A 17,334-nucleotide genomic window follows, 5' to 3' on the forward strand; every position below is an offset into this window, starting at 1 on the left:
GCTCTTAACCTCTGAGCCATCTCTCCAGTCCCTCACCTTCCCTCTTTAAAGGAAAACAGTATGGTCATATCTGGCTATTTAATGAAAACCTACAGCCCTTCCATTTAATAGTCACCACACACGATGCACAGCTGGAAGAGCTTCTGATGCACGGACTCATCTCCATAGTTAAGATGACATATACTTACAAATACTTGACATTAACTCCAGTCAGGGAAGAGATACGTAATGGGAACACGCCAAGTTTGCACAACTGATTGGAGCAGAGTACAGTCAACTGACAGACGGACTCAGTGACAAGGAGAGGCCTAGAACAAGGTTCCCAGCCTTGGCACCATGTGATTTTGGACCAAGCAATTCTTCAGGGGTGGGGGATGTCCTCTGCGCTACAGGATGGTCTTGACCCACTAGATGCCAGTAGCACAGCATCCTTCTCTCGAATCGTGACAATGACAATGTCTCTAGACACTACCAAATGTATGTGAGAAGATCTAATGAGAAATGACTGAGAACCACTGCTCTGGAGAGTGGCACCACAAGTGAGAACTTGGTGAATGAGCCCCTACAGGCACTGCTCCAGCTGATATCTGTAAGGGTCATCTTTCTCATATTTATAGAAACTACTCGAACTCAGAGAAGGTGCTAAAAATAGGTCCTCAAACTGCACACACAGTTGGCCAAAAAGCTCAAACTTAGTAAAGCATTTAGGAAAAAGGCCTGTCTGTTAAAGCGATTAAAGAAAAGGCCTAACTACAAAGAAATACTCACAAGCTGCTCACTGTTTCAACTCTAGACATACGCTCCTGTTAGTGAAGACGCAGGTCACAGTTTGTTAAACTGAAGCATTATGCAGACAGCAAATTGCTCAGATCTTGTCTTGCCAGTCGGCTCACACATACACACAAATTGACTACCATCAAGACTCATGATTTCCCATAATGCTCCTTCCCCAGCCAGTTCCTGCCTCCCCAAGCAACCACTGATTTCATTTCTATTACCACAGTTTAGTTTCATCTATTTTAAACTTTCACAAAAATGCAGTGGTACATTTTTTAATTTTTGTCTGGCTTTTCTCACTTGGCAGAAAGTTGCTGAGATTTGTCCACAATACTGGCTGCAGCAGCAGTCTGGCTTTTTCTGCTAAGTAAAATTCCACCATGTGCATACGGAAGTCTGTAATTCATTCTGTTGGCAGGCACTGGCACCTTTCATTTGTGGGGGGTATTCTGAATACAATTGCTATCCTGACATTCTCAAACAAGGTTTTTCTTGATCATATGTTGTCATTTCTCTGGGCTAATATCTGAGAATAAACATGACATCTGCTTACCATTTAGGAAAGTTTCCCAAACAGCTCCATGACTCTATACTCCAACATCAGAAAGTCAAGGTTACGATGGGTCTCCACCATTTCCAGGGCTTGCTGATGGCTTTTACCTTGTTTTTCCATTTTAGTCACACTTGTGACATCTGTGATTTTGCTTTGCATATCCTGGATGGCTGATGATGTTGAGCAATCTTTCTATGCTTTAGCCATCGTGTGGCCTCCTATTCAAATATTTTTTACCCATCTTAAAAACACATTGTGCTTTTCCGTTGTCACACACACATCATAGCCATTTTTCTCCTGAGTCAGCTTACTTTTTAATAGTGTCTTTAGATGAGAAAATTTTAAATATGAAGTCCAGTAATTTATCATTTTCCTTTCTGTGACTCATGTATTATACAACCTAAGAAATCTCTGCCTCTTTCAGAGTAACAATTTTTTTCTGAATGCTTTATGGTTTGGCCTTTCACACGAACGTCTATGACCTAGATTCATCTCAAATACATTTCTGCATTCAAGGCTTGCTCTCTTTTCTTTTTCTTTTTTTCTCCCTCTCTTCCTTCCTTTCTTTCCTTCTACTATGTGGGTCCCAGGGATTGAATTCAGATCTTTAGGTTTGCTGGCAGTCAGAGCCTTTACCCACTGAGCATCGTACCTATCCTGTCATGTTTTTAGGAAGAAGATGGTCCTGAAATAGGAAGACGGCGCCACACTTTGCACAAGGGCTAAAACATTTGCTATTACACAGATTCAACTCCCAATCTGTACACATGCACTATAATTCTCAGAAAAACTCTGTGCCCCGTGTGTGTAAGTGACGAGCAGAGATCCTAAAACGTGTATGAGACACCACAGACCACCAGGAAAGCACAAGGCTGGGGACTCATCCAGTCACGGTGCAAGACATACCCAGAACAGCTTAGCTACACAGGAAATTCAGGGCCAGCCTGGGCTACACATGACACTTTCACAAACAAAAATGAATTCCAGAAAACCAAATAAGTAAATAAACAAATCAATAATGATAAGGTAATTCAATAAAACTGAATCTTAGCTGGGCAGCAGTGGGGCACTCCTTTAATCCCAGCATTCGGGAGGCAGAGCCAGGCAGATCTCTGAGTTCGAGGCCAGCCTGGTCTACAATGTGAGAGCCAGGACAGGCACCAAAACTACACAGAGAAACCCTATCTCGAAAAACCAAACCAAACCAAAAAAAAAAAAAAAAAAAAAAAAACAAAAAAACAAAAAAACCCCAAAACGGATATATACAAAATTAAATTCTACTGTACCTAAGGCCTAAAAACAGCCATAAAGAAAAATATGAAATAATGAAAACAACGTTTTTAACAGTCTTGACTTTTGGGGAGTTTTCCCATGAGGTCTCCATGTTGTTAGCCCCGACAAATTAAGACTAAATCCATGCATTTTGTCTAATACATCATTTAATTAAATTAAATTGCTATCAATGAAATGGATGCAACCTTCAGTATTAATATTAGCTGTAGCCCCTAGCCCCTGATATCTAATCAGCACCACAGTCTGGCAAACCCAAGGCTCTGTGGTTTTCTAGATTGCCTTTCCATCTAGTCTTCAACATTAATCCACAAATAAGGGCTGGGGCTGAGAGTCTGGCTCAGTATGCTTGAAGCCTTGGGTTTGATACCCAGTACCACACAAAACTGCACATATCGGCACACGCCTGTAATCCCAGCACTCAGGAAGTGGAGGCAGAAAAGTAAGACTTTCAAGGCAACAGTTGGCTACATAGGAAGTTCAAGGCCAGTTTGGAATTCATGAAATCCTGTCTTAAAAACACCAGCACCACTAAAAGAGAGCAGTAGCCGGGCGGTGGTGGCGCACGCCTTTAATCCCAGCACTCGGGAGGCAGAGGCAGGCGGATCTCTGTGAGTTCGAGGCCAGCCTGGGCTACCAAGTGAGTTCCAGGAAAGGCGCAAAGCTACACAGAGAAACCCTGTCTCGAAAAACCTAAAAAAAAAAAAAAAAAAAAAGAGAGAGAGCAGTAGATGGAGGTCATCGAGACAGGTGTCTACAAGTTCTCCCATGACCGCACACTCTGCACAGGGAAGCAGCAACTGGTCTTTTCTATGGACTCCATTCCAGGATGCTCACATACACAGAGCCCTGGAAGGCACAGCGCCTCCCTCTGGACAAAGGATAGACATGTTCAATCCCTAGTTCCTCTTCTGTAAAGAACCCACAGCAGGCACAAGTATCAGTCTCTCTTTTTATTACCATGTGGTCACAGGAGCTAAGATATGGGCACAAAATTGCTGATTCCTAGCTCCTGGCATTTTCAAGAACAGTAAATTAATACTTAGACAACTAATTAAAAAAATAGCAATGATGCTGGGACATATCTGTAATCCTAGAAATTGGAAGACTGAGGCAGGAGGTCTATAATACATAGGGAGTTCCAGACCAACCAGGGCTGCATAGTTAAGAGCTTATCTCAAAAAAACAATGATGATGAAGGAGGATGAGAACAAACACACACACACACACACACACACACACACACACACACACACACACACACACACTAATGCACACACAAAGAAATCACCCATATCATCACCTATAAAATATTCTACCTAAAGAAAAGTTAATCTAAACTAGGCAGTGATGACGCACGCCTTTAATTCCAGCACTCAGGGAGCAGAGAAAAGCAGATCTCTGTGAGTTAGAGGCTGGCCTGCATGGTCTACAAAGCAAGTTCCAGGACAGCCAGAGCTACCAAGAAAAGTCCTGTCTCAAAAAACAAACAAACAAAAAGAACCCCAATAAAATAAAAAAAGGAAAAGTTAATCTAAATGTAACCAAGTTTGTACTTCTAATGCCATTTTCCTAGAAATATGGAGGACCAGCAGAACAAGCTAAACAATATTGCAAGAGCACTCAGAATTCTGGATACTGCATAGGAAAACAGCCAATTTCTACTAATAAGGCAACAGCAGCAGAAGAATATAAAGTGTTATAAAGCAAGAGGCTTTCAAGACTCACACATTCAAAGAAATGAGCAAAAGTAGACTCACTGCAATGTGCAGAAGCTGCCTGGTTCCTGGCTCCGTAAATCAAACACAGAGAACCTTGTAAACCAGCAAGGGAAGTGTGCATATGGAGGAATTAACTTTGTTAGATGTGGTAATAACACAGTGGTATTTCTTCTTCAATTCCTTTAGTCATGTACACCAAAGGGATTTATAGGAAAAATGACATGGTGTTTACAAGCTCCAGGAAAGTAAGAAATGGAGGAACTAAGATGGTCAAAATGCTGACCACAGTTGAAGCTGAGTAATGGAGGTAACAGGGGTTTAATACATTGAAACGTGTAATAATAAAATGTTTTCAATTCAAGACAAAAATACAAGTCACAAATGGGACTACACAATTGATAACCAGAATATATAAAGAACTACAGGGAACCAATAAGTAAAGGGAGACAAGTCAACACAGAATGGACAGACCTATTAAAACAATCACAGGAAGAAACATCAGTTCATTTGCCCATACACATCTCTCCATTTAACTAACACACACAAAAAGCACACATCGTCCTACAGAGGAACCAGTTAGTAACTGCCAGGGCAATCAGTCATTCCCTAGTGGTCTGATATCTCTAAGGTGAGATAGGAAGACAAGCAGTTTCACTTATACAGACCATATGGCTGTGATCTAGAAATTGTCCTGATAGATAACTGGGCTCTGTTGCCCATAATATTGCCAGATAAAAGGGCTGCTGAACTACTACTCAATGATTAAAGGCATTATTTTAATTGAATTGAAGCTAACTGTTCCAAATAGCAAATTACTTCATTCAGTTATCTTAGAAAATATTTACTAGCCCGTCTATCCTGGAGGTATACGGTACATTACCTTAAAGCTAAACACTGTGTGAACTTTTAAACTGTTTTGTTTCTCGGAGCTGAGTAGTTTGTTTCATTATATCTTTTTTGAAAATACACAGTTGTCTCTCAGTATGGGAGGAGGGGCTTGCTCCAAGACCCCTGCCGATAGGAGAATTTATCGGTGCCCACACAGTGGCCTAGTCCCTAAGTCATTCTATAATACCCGCCACACCCACACCCACACAAGATGAATGCTTTGCACACACTGTTCTACTGCACTGGCTAGGGAGTAATGTAAGAACAGAAGTCTGACCATGTCGAGAACATATGCGATGCTTCTTCCAAATATTACCATCCCAGGTTTGGCTGAGCTCACGGATGAAGATCCTAAACACAGAGGGTTCACTGTTTTGTTATCGCTGCTGTCCTTCTAGAGGCTGAGGCCCATACGCATCAGTGTGTTTATCAGGTATTAGCAAAACAAGTTGTGTGCTAAGGAGACATCTGACTCTGAGAAAATAGGTGTCCTGGTCTAAAGTCCTTAATAACCTTACTTTAAGAAAATGCAGTTTCTCATGTAGCTCACCTAAAGGGCCAAGGGCTACCAAAACAGAAGACCTGAGCTCTATATACTTGCCTGTAAGGATTCCCACAACTTGGTATGAACCAAAAGTTCCTAAAGACTGTGCTAAATATCTTTCTTTTTCATCTTTATAACTAGTCATATAGAATATCTTTTAATGCCATCAACACTGTATGTTCTGTCTAGCCTCCATATTCTGACAAATGTTGTATCTTCTCTGGGAGTATGCCCCCCATGTTACCACTTCTTTTTTCAGGCTAACTCCAGATGGATCTTCTGTTTTCGACTGAGGCAAGCCTCTTCTAAGACATCTTTCCTGAAATCTCAAGTCCAAGACAGTTTTACATTAGCTCTAACAAGATACCTAAGGTTGGAGAGCTACACAAAGAAAACAAGTTTATTTCTGTTCACAATCCAATAGGTTCATGGGTATGGTACCAGCATCAGCTTGGCTCTGGTAAAGACATCAAGGCAGATAGTATCACATCTATAAGTGTGTAGAAGGAAAAAATGTAATCAGACAGGAAGCCAGAGAACTAATCATAAATCAGGGTGTGCTGGATAGTTTTATGTCACCCTGACACAAGCTAGAGTCATTTTGGAAGAGGGAACCTCAACTGAGAAAATGCTCCCCTGAGACTAGCCTGTGGACAAGTCTGTGGTACATGTTCTTGATTGATGATGATTGATGGAGGGCTCACTATGGGCAACGTCATCCCTGGCCTGGTAGTCCTGGGTGCTATAAGTCAGGCTGAGCAAGCCATGGGAAACAAGTAAGCAGCACTCCTCCATGGCCTCTGCATCAGCTCCTGCCTCCAGGTTCCTGTCCTGCTTGAGGTCCTGTCCTGACTTCCCTCAGTGGTGGACTATGATGTGGAAGTGTAAACTGAAATAAATCCTTTTCTCCTCAAGTTGTTTTTGGTCATGGTGTCTTATTACAGGAATAGAAACCACAGTAAGCCAAAGGATAATTCTTACAACAATGTGCTCTTATGAGAACTGACTCAGGATCCACTACTTTATTCCCTTCAAAGGGTAGTACCCTCGATGGCCTCCCAAGGAGGTTTTAACTCCTAGAAAATCCACCTGTCAACAGCTCCATTTATGAACTGTTGTGGGGCTGGCAAGACGGTTCAGCAAGTCAAGGTGCTTGCTGCCAAGCCTAGTGACTCTGTTCAATCACAAGGACCCATACAGTAGGAGAGAACCAAGCTCCTCTGCATGTTGTCATCTGACCACCAAACATGGCATGCCATGGCACAAATGCTACAAGGCTTTCAAACAAACAACAAACAAACAGAAAACACATCCACACCAAAGACTCTGGGTGAGGTGTATGTCCTTGGCTCCACCCTACAGCCCACGCTGTCCTCATCACATCACTTACAGCAAGTCATCCACGCAATTCCTGCTCACCTATCTCTCGAGTAAGAGTATACTAGTTTCCCAGGCGGAGACTAAAGCTATCTGCTTTCCCCACTGTATCTCAGACAGCAAGTATGAAGCCCAGCTTTGAACAGCTGCGGGGCTGGGACTGTAGCTCAGTTCTAAAGCATTGCTTGTTGAGCCTGTGAGGCCCTGGGTTCCATCTCTAGCACCCAAACCCAAGTAAACAAAGAAGAGCTGATCATCTCAAAACAAATAAGAACCGCAAGAAACAGTTGCTGAGTGTGAGAAGCAAAGGAATAGACAAAGAAAAAGGAATCAGAAGCAAGACAGCAAAAAAATAATCCCACCAAATCCTCGCTGGCAATCCAGAAATGGCGCTGTGGCAAACTGAGACACCCTGTGAGGACTGACATTTCTTAAACACAAACAGATAAAGCTTATCTCATTGGCTTGCAAACAGTTCAATTCTAGTTCACCCCAAGAAGCAAACAGGCTGATGTTACCTCTGCAGATATGAGAAGCCCTGGGGGTAAATTCTTCAGAGACAAACAGGGTATTTCAAACTTGTTTATCTATGTACTCAAACTAGCCCAACAACCTTCTTAGACAATAGAAAGGATGAAAAAAAGAAAAGAGCTGAACTGCCATCAGTTCACCCTCCTAGAGAAAGCAAAGACAGCCCATTGGTGTGAGTGGGATAAACAGGCAGCCATGGCAAAAACCAGCAAGCCAGGGCTAAGGTGACACACAGCAGCTTTCCCTCGGCCTGTGCAAGACGCAGCAGGTAAGGGCATGCCTGCCAACCAAGGACACACCTGTTGGGGCTGTGGCAAAACGTCCCCAAAATATGACCACAGGACACCAAATATGGCATTCCAAAATATACTTCATAGGCATATTTTGGCCTGGCTATTCTGAGAAAGTAGTCACTGGGTAGCTACCAAAAACTTATTCCAACATCTATATCTGTATGAAACCTGCACTGATGAGAATATGTATATAGGAAACAGGACTGCTCAGAGACAAGCTGATTTGTGAAATGTGGTCGCCTTCATTCACCAAGGAAATAATTTCCCCCACCCGCCTTTAACTAAAAAACTCCATGACTCTGTTCCTATTTGTAGTTGTAAAGAAGCTTCAATCATCTGGCTCTTCAAGTCCAATATGTGGTAGGATTCTTGTGTGTATGCACATAATAATGTTTTTAATTTTTATTATTAATCTCTATGTGTGTGTTTGCATGTGCTGTGTGTGTATGCATGTCACTACACATGTGTGGAGGTCAGAGGACAACTCAGGTGTTTGTCCTTGCCTTCCACCTTGCTTGAGACAGGATCTTTTGTTGTTTGTACCTAGTATGTCAGGCTAGGTGGTCCATGATCTTCCAGGTAATTCTCCTGTCTCCATTTCCTATCTCACCATAAGAGTGCTGGAATTATACATATACTTTACTGTGAAAGGCTTTATGGACAAATGCTGAACCCATGAGCCACCCTCCAACCCTTAAATGTTTGTTTAACTGTTAATCTGTTGTCTATCAATTTAACTCACAACCCAGGCAAAGGATATACAAGAATAAGGCATTCATTTTGCCCCGACCTGTAGGCCTTGGGTTAACACAGAAGCTACATGCAGAACTCTACCTCTCTAGAACCCCTCTATGGTAAAAGGAATCAAGTAGCATTTCTCCACCTGACCTGCACAGTGCTGACTCTACAGAGCCTGGCCAACGTCTGGAGCAAAGCAGGTAGGCAGCGGAGCTTTACTAAACTGATGGAAATGTCTGCTTGGTGCTGATTGGTTTTATCTTAAAAGTCTTATTAAAATTATGCTAGCCTAACTTCGTGTTTTAAAAAGATTAAAGAGTATTTATTTATTTATGTTTATCTGTGTTTGCATGCATGAATTTATGTGTACCATGTAATAAAAGCAGCCCAAGGAGGCCAGAAGAGGGTGTGGGATCCCCTGGAACTAGAGTTGCAGGTAGTTGTGAGCCTCCAAGTGGGTGCTGGGAACTAAATCCAGGTTCTCTGCAAAGGCAGCCAGGGCCTTTAACTATTGCAGACCATCCCTACAGCCCCCATGCTTACTTTTGTTCGTTTAGAAAGGCCCACTATGCAGCACTGATTAGCCTGGAACTCACTATGTAGACAAGTTAGGATCAAATTCACAGACACCTGACAGTCTCTAGTTCCCAAGTGCTAGGATTCAAGTCTTCGTACCACATGCCTGCCTAGCCCTACTTTCTTTGTGGAAGAAAGCCCAGCTAATAAAAGCCTACAGAAAAATCTAAAAAATAAACTCAAGCCTCCAAGTTCAGCCACCAGTTTTAAGTGTTGATCTGTCCATCTATAACTCTTCCTTCTCTTTATAGATTACTCTATGATCTGCTTTTTTGCACTTACAGATATATCAAGGATAGTTTCAGGCAGGTATGTTGACACACTTGTGTAATTCTAGCATTTGGGAGACGCAGGCAGGGTGATCCTGAGTTTAAGGCCAGTCTAGGCTACAGAGTGAAACCTTGTCTCAAACAAAACAAAACACACCCAGTTCCGTGTCCACCTGAAGCCACCTTATGACAGCGGCTTCTGTGCAGCATACTTTGGGTCTCTCCCAGAGTTCAGAAGTTCCTTTGGGGGCACTAACCAGGAAACCAACACGAAAGGACTTATCCTCCTCAGCTAACTCATGTGGACAGTGGTTTCTATTCCAGCCATGTCCTACAAGTTACTAGGTCTGTCTGCACATTCCATAATTAATCATGATAATGCTGCAGCTCTAGCCCTTGAATTCTGGAAAAGCATCTGAGCTTAGGCCACGTGGTATACACTAAATCCAGCCCAATGTTTAACAGTTTTAAAAACCTTGGCCTAAGGTTAAGAGCTTTTGCTGCTCTCCCAGAGAACCTGAGATCAGTTCCTAGCACCCAACTGACAGCTGCCTGTAACTACAGCTGGCCTGAGAGGGCACCCACATACACATAGCATATATTTACATAGACATATACACATAGATAAAAACTTAAAAAATTATAAATTCCAGTAAGAACATGTATTACACTTATAGAGGACCTGAATTTGGTTCCCAGTACCCACATCAACCATTCACAAGCACCTATAACACTATCTTCAGGAAATCCTAGATGCCTCTGATTTCTCTGGGTACCTGTGCACCCCACCACACACACACACACACACACACACACACACACACACACACACACACACACACACACACACTGAGACACTCAGTGGGTAAAAGCACTTGCTGTGCAAGCCTGAGTTTGATCCCTAGAATCCACATGAAAAGCTGGATGCAGAACTGCTTATCTGTAATTCCAGCACATACTAGGTACAAACAACAAAAGATCCTGTCTCAAGCAAGGTGGAAGGCAAGGACAAACACCTGAGTTGTCCTCTGACCTCCACACGTGTAGTGGCATGCATACAGTGGGATTGTGTGCATGGGATTACACGAGATGGGAGACAGAGACGGGAAAAGTACCTGGAAGCTAGTGGGTCAGTTAGCCTGGAGTAGATACTGCAGAAATGAGACAGACAAAAGCAGCCTCAGAAGAGTGTGGAGAGTAAGAACTGACTCCCCAAAGCTGTCCTCCACACACGCATGTTTCCCTCAACTATTTCCCTTAAATTGAGCTTCAGTCTCTTAGAAACTCTGTCCTTCCGATCTGCCACAGAGAGGAAAAGTTAAGATGCCAGAAGTCTATGTGCTGGAGCTTTAACAAAGGCATCCCTATGCAAGCAATAATGCAATGAAAAAAGGCGTTTAGTTTAACATGTATGCAAGACAATCAGGTTATCCCACAGGAGGCCCGATACATGCAGCTCATCACTCTCAATCATCTCTGAAGAGGGAGCAATAGAGTAATGCACAAAGGACTGAAAAGAAAAGCAAGCAAGGGCAAGCAAAAGCAGGAAAGCCTGAAAAGCGTCCCAGTAAACAGCAGCAAAGGCGGAGGCTGTGCCCAGCTTTGAAAAACAGGACTGATTCACAGGCCATGGAACAAACACCATAAACTCTGTTGTTACATGGAAATAAACACTGAAGGCAAAAACCTGGAGGTTTGCAGCTCGTGTTTCAAATGGGAACCCAATAAACTATGAAAACAGGGCTGCTCCCTACATTCTGGCCAATAAAACCAGCCCAGAGGAGAGAAATTCAGCTAAGGGCCTTGCCACAGTGACTGCTGATAAAACAGTAAACTCATCTGAAGAAAAACAAGGTCCCCAAATGGAAACAGGCCTACACAGAAGACAAAGCACACACATGAATTAAAAGGATACGATCAAATGCAAACTAATAAACCACAGATGACTCAGGAAAAAGAAGTCTGCATTTGGAACCCCACCAGACCATCTTTGACTCTATTCTTAGAAGTTTATCCCCAATCCCAACTGGGTTGGCAGCAGCACACACCCTGCAGTGGGAAAGGTCAGCGCACGAGTGAGTGCGGCAACTAGAAGAACGGAAGAAACCTGCTGTCAGGGCTGCTGCACGCCTGTAATCCCAGCGCTCAGGGTGGAGGCAGACGACTACCAAGTCTGAGACCATCACCACCAGGGCCTACCTACATCTATATCATCTAAACAACAACAACAACAGAAACTAAGGCTGGTACCAGCAGTTCAGAGTCAGTCGACAAGTCAAGCCCGTGGACAGGGATGGAACTGACAGAACACCTGTGGCAGAAGTGGAGGGCCTGGCTTTGACCCTCAGCACCCCCAAAACAAACCCCTCAAGCCTCTGTGACCCCTGCAGTGATTCTACCAGGACAGAGGAAGGCCTTGGGCCTCAGGACCTCTACAAAAGTGCTAAAAGGGATCACATCTCCTCTCTTCTCTCTGCTCTTTGCCTCCTTTCTTGTGCTCTGGAGACAGCTGCCAGTTTCCTGGACTTGCTGAGGGCTTTTCTAACCCGATCCTTTCAGAAGCTGCTCTGGAGATGGACAGTTCCCAAGCTGCTAAACTGGCTTTAGATTACTCTATCCAGAGAGAGGGGGGAGAAGTCTTGGTTCTGGAGTGTTCTGGCTGCTAGTCATCCCCTGGGAGGTCACTGGTCCAGGAGAGGGCTTGGAAACACATCTCTCATTTCCCTGCCAGGAGGTGAGTCAGTATGCCTTCCTTAAACTCTGCTCACGTGCAAGTCTCCATCCCCACCACTTACACGGCCTTTTTTTTCCCTTTTCTCATAAGGAATTGTTGAATTGTTTCTTAGAAAACATTTCTAAGGGTGGAGAGATGGCTCAGCAGGTAAAGGCACTTTTGCCAAACCTGGTAATTGAGTTCAATCCCTGGGACCCACATGGTGGAAGGGCAGAACCAACCCCCATGAGCTGGCCTCTGACCTCCACATGTATACAAGAGCATGTAAGTACCTCTACACACACACACACACACACACACACACACACACACACACACGCACGCACGCACGCACGCACGCACGCACGCACGCACACGCACACACGCATACACACACACAAATTTTTTTTCATTTCAGGACCTTCCAGAGGTCCTGAGTTCAATTCCCAGCAACCACATGGTGGCTCACAACCATCTGTAATGAGGTCTGGTGCCCTCTTCTGGCCTGTATGCATACATGCAGGTGGAACACTATACAATAAATCTTAAAAAGATATAAATCTTAAAAAGAAAAAAAAATTTTAAAGAAAGTGTTTTCTTGTTGAAGTTCATCATCTCAGAAGTCTCAGCATCAAGTCATCTGTAGTAGTTTGATTCCATGATCATTTTGTAAGGGATCTGTGCTAGACTGTTGGCAGAGATGACCAGCAGGCTCCTTCCCCTGGGTGTATGTTTCTCCTTTCTTTCAAGAGGTAGGTTTTCTTCCCAACTCCTTGCCTCCAGAATGCCTTGTGACTTGCTCTGATCAAAGGAGGCCGTGGAAATGGCACTGTGCTAGTCTGGGTTTAGGCTTTTAACAGGCAAGGCCACTTCTGTATTCACCCTCTTGACGCTCTAATGACCCCGCTGGAGAAGTCCCATTAGCCTACGGTCATTTGTGCTCCTGGTTCTAGGACTGGAATATGAACGTGAGCTCATCTTGGCCTGTCCAGCCCTAGTTGAGGTCATTTCAGATGATGTTACATAGTACAAAAGAAATATCCGGTTGAATCCAGCAAACCCTTAACACTGTGGGAAATTATAAGCTGTTATTTTAGACATGAAATTTCGGGGTGGTTGGTTGTAGAGAAAAGTGTTATAATTAAGGGCATTGAGTTAGGCTGTGGGAAAGACTCAATAGCAAGCAACATACAAGTTACTTTATTATGTTAAATTACTATGTTCTTGAGGCCAGAAATCTGAAATTAGTACTGAAGGTATCAGCAGGGTCCCTTTGGAGGCTCCCTGAGAGAATTCCACCTTCATCTCTTGCCTTCTGGTGATGGCCAATGTTTCTTGGCTTGTGGTTACATTATTCCAATTTCTGCCTCTCTGGCCACACCGTTCTCTCCTTTCTGTCTGTCTTCAGGCATCTAAGTGACAGACTACACCTCAGCAGATCACTTGCTGGGTTTGCATAACTGTCTAAAGTGCCTCTATCCAAAGCATCATGTGTTAAACCTGGCTGCAGCTGCCTGCCTCTGAAAGCCAGACTTGGAAAAACAGGAACCATATTTATAAAGATACTTAGAAAGGGAGTCCGCACCCCCAGTGATGAGGTTCATGCTTCAGAAGACTGGAGAAGAGCTCGTGTTTACCTCGAGCTTATTCCCAGCACTAACACAACCTTCAACAATCAAAACACCAGCCCAATTCCTCACCCCTGGGGACAGGTAGAATCTGAGTGCTGGACTTACACTAGACTAAATACACAGTTTTGGACAAAAAGAAAAATCACCCATTCATGGGGGGAAAATACACCAAACCATCCCAGGAAAGACCAGTGGGTGGACCTGCTAAACAAAGACTAAATCTACTGTCTTAAAGATGTTTGAGGAATTAAAAAAAGACATGGAGAAAGTCAAGAAAGAATGCATTAACAAAACCAGATCACTACAGAGAGAAAACCCTAAGCTTATAAATAAGGAAGAAAAGAAACTCTAGAGCTGCAAAGGAGAATAACTGAAGTGGAGATTTCACTGAAGGAGAAAGAGGAGAATGATCAAGGTGGCTGACGGACAACCGAGAGACTGCCTGAGGAACAGAAGCAAACATTTCCGAAATGCTGTCAGAGCCTGGGGGACCTGGGGGACACACCATCAGTTTCTAAGGAAAAGGAGAAAGGGGCAGACAGGACCTCAGGAAAACGATGCACATTCCTGTCTGAAGGAAGATGAGGATCAGCACACAAGAAGCTCAGCGAACTCTACGGAGAGATCCAAGAAAGCTCTACCTAAGCATGTGGTCATGAAATGAAGACAGCCGGAAGCAGTGAGAGGAAGCGGCCTCCACCCCAGGAGCCTGAGGAAGCCTGCCAGCAGATTTCCCATCAGCTACCCAGGAGCTCAGAGTGGTAGCTGAAACAAAACCATCAACCAGGAATCATGGATTTGGTAAAGCTAGGACTTAAAAGTCAGGGAGAGGCAGGGGTGGTGACGTTTGCCCGGACCTGCACCACGTGTGGGAGAAGGAAGGGAGAAATGAAGACATCCTGGAAAAAACAGAAGCAAAGTGAGCTTCCTCCCCTGACCTGTCCTGCAGGACCCAGTGACGGTGCCCTGCGGGCTGAAATGCAAGGGCACTGAAAGAGCTGAGGTCACACGAAGAAGAAACACCAGTGTCAGGTAGGAGGTGTGTGGGCAACTAAGAGACATTAGTGAAAGGTATGACTTCACCTTTTTTTTCGGATCTTTGAGACAGGGTTTCTCTGTGTAGCTTTGCGCCTTTCCTGGAACTCGCTTTTGAAGCCAGGCTGGCCTCGAAATCACAGAGATCCACTCGCCTCTGCCTCCCAAGTGCTGGGATTATAGGTGTGTGCCACCACCGCCCGGCATAACTTCACTTTTTAAAAATAACCCCAGGACTTGATTTTTGCATTTGAGTTTCCTTCACTTTAGAACGAGAAATGTAACACGTGTACAACTTGGGTTCCTTTTAAAATGTACACTTCTTTTTTTGAGATTCTAATGATATCATTTGCCCCCTAGCCTCTCCTTCCTCCACCCGCCCCATACTGTCTGCCACCCTCCCCCTCTGCCAGCTCTCTGTTTTTAACAATTGTTATAAAGACAACTAACTGGTCCAGCCCATGTGTGCATGATTCCAGAGCTGACCGTTTGGTATCAGACACCAACTCAAGTGCTCTTCCCTGAGGAAAATGATTTCTTCTGTCTCAGCATTCCGGGGTTTCCTGGAGTTCTTTTTACCACTTCACTTTGGTAACCCAAATAATTTCAGCAACTACTACTATTTTGAGAAAGGCAAAGTCACCAGGTAAGCAAGGGCGATGTGAACTTCTGACCCTCCTCCCTCACTTCCCAAGTGCTGGGAGCACAGCGGTGTGCAGCCACCCCAGTGGACGCAATGCTGCAGCGGCGGCACCCAGGGTTTGTGCACTCAAGGGAAGCACTTGACCAGCTGAGTTACAGCCCAGCATCTGAGACCAGTGCATTAAGGAAGAAAGAGCAGCCAGGTGTAGTGGGGCACACCTTTAATCCCAGCATGCAACTCTGTGAGTTCGAGGCCAGCCTTGTCTACATAGTGAGGTCCAGGACAGCTAGAGCTACATAGTGAGACCCTGTCTTGAAAAACCAAACACAAAGAAACTAAAATACTGTTAGTTTAAAGCCAATGTAGTAACTTTGGCTTGTAACGTCACATTGTGTTTTCTAGATGATGAGGTTAATATAAAAACAATAGTTTAAAAAAACTATTTTAAATAATAGTTTTTTTAAAAAACTTATGTGTTTGGACACACAGCGTATGTGGCACTACAGTATTATGTGACATCAGTAACTAAAAGCAGATGGAAATGAGCTACACAGTAGTGCTGTATGTGACTGAAGCTAACTAAGATGATATGAATCAAATTAAAAGATAATGTTTAGAGTACTAAGTGTAACATGCACGCTAACTACAAAGTGTTTAAATATCACATGTAACTAAGGCAAATGAGGAAGCAGTTTTAAAATTCACACTATAACGAACCACCAGGGCTAGGAAGATGGCGCATCAGTTCTTCCCGAGGGTGTGGGTTCAGCTCCCAGCACCCACATGGCAGCTCACATCTCCTGTAACTCTAGTTTCAGGCGATCCTAAGCCCTCTATGGTCCTCCTGGGCACCAAGCATGCTAAGTGGCGCACACACACATATTCAGGCAAAACATTCATACACATAAAAGAAATCTTTAGAAAACAACCAGGTGTAAGTTTAAGTCCCCAATCGCCAAAGTCAATTGAACAGAAGAGACAGTAGTATAAGAAATGAGGGAAAATAAAGCTGCATGTTATATAGGAAATAGCCAAATGCTACATATAAGTCCCTTATTAGCAATTACCTTAAATGTAAATGGGTTATATTCTCCAATTACAAGACAAGGCACTAACGGAACAGACTTTAAACACATGATCCCCCTCGTATGCTGTCTATGAGACTTGCTTTAGATTAGAGATAAGTTTAAAGTAAAAGGATGCAAAAAAGGATACAAACAGTAGTCAGAGGAAAAACAGGCGCCTATATAAGACAATATAGGACACTAGGACAGTCGGGGGTGGGGGAGGGTGTGCTGCCACGCCTGATGACCAAGTTCAATCACTTCCCACAAGTTCTCCTCTAAATTTCATACATGTTCATGGCATGTTCAAGCATACACACACACACACACACACACACACAAAGACACTCAAACAGAGAGAGGGAGGGAGGGAGGAAGGAAGAGAAGTGTTTTTGTACCCACATTCCCCACAACAAAGAGCTTAAACATGGCCCTTTAGGTCCTGGTCCAGGACTCTACCTCATGGAGTGGTACCACCTATATCCAGGATGCATCTCCCCACCTCAGCCAAACCTCTCTAGAACTGTCTGTCCCACAGTGATGCTCTGGAGCATCTGTAAGGGTGGCTACTCCTATGAAGCTGTGGTGTATGTTCTGAAAGAACACGGTACTATCCCAGGCATGGAGCCAAGTCTCTCTTGGAAAAAGCCACTGAGGATAGTGCTTTTGAAGCTGTGGCTCGGTGACTATG

At 43.9% G+C, this 17,334-nt stretch overlaps 1 protein-coding gene across 2 annotated transcripts in view; it reads right to left on the bottom strand.

The window, feature by feature from the left end:
• Thada (THADA armadillo repeat containing) overlaps positions 1-17,334 on the bottom strand; it is a 300,312-nt gene that overhangs the window by 163,271 nt on the left and 119,707 nt on the right. The window lies entirely within an intron of this gene.

This window comes from Peromyscus californicus, unplaced genomic scaffold (assembly GCF_007827085.1).
Source record: "Peromyscus californicus insignis strain IS unplaced genomic scaffold, ASM782708v3 Scaffold_1__1_contigs__length_55948999, whole genome shotgun sequence".
Taxonomy (NCBI): domain Eukaryota; kingdom Metazoa; phylum Chordata; class Mammalia; order Rodentia; family Cricetidae; genus Peromyscus; species Peromyscus californicus.